The sequence below is a fragment of the Chrysochloris asiatica genome, unplaced genomic scaffold (genome assembly GCF_000296735.1).
Source record: "Chrysochloris asiatica unplaced genomic scaffold, ChrAsi1.0 scaffold00189, whole genome shotgun sequence".
NCBI classification, from domain to species: Eukaryota; Metazoa; Chordata; class Mammalia; order Afrosoricida; family Chrysochloridae; genus Chrysochloris; species Chrysochloris asiatica.
This window is the reverse complement of record NW_006408707.1, coordinates 4,385,783-4,387,708: the sequence shown is the minus strand read 5'-3', so window position 1 is coordinate 4,387,708 and position 1,926 is coordinate 4,385,783.

The following is a 1,926-nucleotide window of genomic DNA, read 5'->3' as shown; positions in this document are numbered from 1 at the left end:
AATTTTAAAACAAAACAGGCCGAAAATTAAATTAAAGCCTGAGGTATAGCATAACAACCAACACTGGCATCCTGAAATCTCTCAGGCAGTATTGAAAGCAAGAAGCTTAAGAGAGGACCTTAAAGTTATAGTCATATTAGGCAACAGATTTTTTTTTTTGTCCTCTCCCTCCTCTCTTTTTTCTGTGATTATAGCCTGCAGTATTCAGTCTAGTTTTTGTTATTGTTTGTTTGTTTTTAGTTTATTTTTTTTCTCTTGTATTTTGTTTTTGCTGGTGCTGTTTTGCTATTATATGCTCCCCCTTAGACCTTTGGAGGACACTTTGTCTCCATAAGTCACACAAGAAGAGTCAGCAACTGTTGCCATATAGACAAGCTAAAATCACATTCTATAAAACACCAAAACACAGGCAAGAACCAATACCAATTACCATATACCATATACCAGAAAAACAGACAACACCTGTGAAAGTTACTCTGAGTTAAGCAATTAAAAGAGTGAAAAGGGAAGCCCACATCCTGATCACATCTCCCTGGACGCAAGCAGAAAGCATAAAAAATATCAAAACACATACTCAATTAATTATTAAGGCCACAGATAAATACTAATCATGTCCAAGAAGCAAAAGCAGATGACCATATCAGCACATGTCCAAAAACAAGATAAAATGTCTGAGACAAATGACCTAAAGGTAGACCTGGACTCCTTTATGGATGGAGGGCAGGCCTTGGAAATGCCTGAAAAAGAATTCAGAATTATGATTATAAAAAGTTTCAAAACACTTTACAATGGAGTTGAGAAAAATAAGGAAGAAGTCAGGACAGTGCTACAGGAACAATCAAATAAGATAGATACAGCATTGGAAACAATTAAAAACCTACAGACGAGGTCCAAATGATCAAAAACAGAATATCAGAAATAGACAATACTCTAAAAGGGAAAAGGAGTAGAATAGAAGAGATGGAAGGCAGAACCAGTGAACTGGAAGACAAATCTCTCAATACCACTAAAATAGAAGAACAAACACAAAAAAAGAATAAAGACTTCTGCAGAAGGTCTAAGATTCATGTTAGACAACATGAAGAGGAATAACTTAAGAATAATTGCCATTCCAGAACAAGAAGAATCACACAAGTCCACAGAGGAAATAGTTGAAGAACTACTGGAAGAAAATTTCTCTAACATCCTGAAAAGTGAAAAGATTAACATTCAAGAAGGCCAACAAACTTGAGGAAGGATAGACCCCAAAAGAAATCACTAAGACATATCATCGTCAAGCTCTCCAAAATTAAAGACAAGGAGACACTTCTGAAAGCAGCCAGGGAAAACCGAAGTGTCACATACAAAGGCAGGCAAGTCAGATTGAGCTCGGATCTCTCAGAAGAAACCATGCAAGCAAGATGGCAATGGGGAGACATATATAAAACCCTGAAAGAAAAAAAATTGCCAAGCAAGAATCCTTTATCCAGCAAAGCTATCAATCAAATATGATGGTGTAATCAAAACAATTCAGGATAAACAGAAGCTAAAGGATTTTGCCAAAACCAACCCTGCACTACAAAACATCCTAAAGAGAGTTCTGTGGACTGAGAACCAAAAGAAGAGACAACAACCAGAGATTGACATACGTGGCAGCACCTCCCAGAATTAAATCAACATAAGGAAGAGTTGAGAACAGGACAAAACTATATGAACAAACTCAGAGAATCTGGGAGGTCAGTCTATGATTAAAACAAGTACAATGTAAATGAAGGTAAACACATAGGAACAGAGATCCAGATGGTGAGAAGGTCAGGGCGATTACAGGATAAAATAGACTGCACTGAAGGGAGGGAAAAGTTAATGGACTATAAGGCAACCTCAAAGAAAATTAACACTTCACACCATACCAAGAGAATGAAAATCCAAGAAGAACATGGAAACATT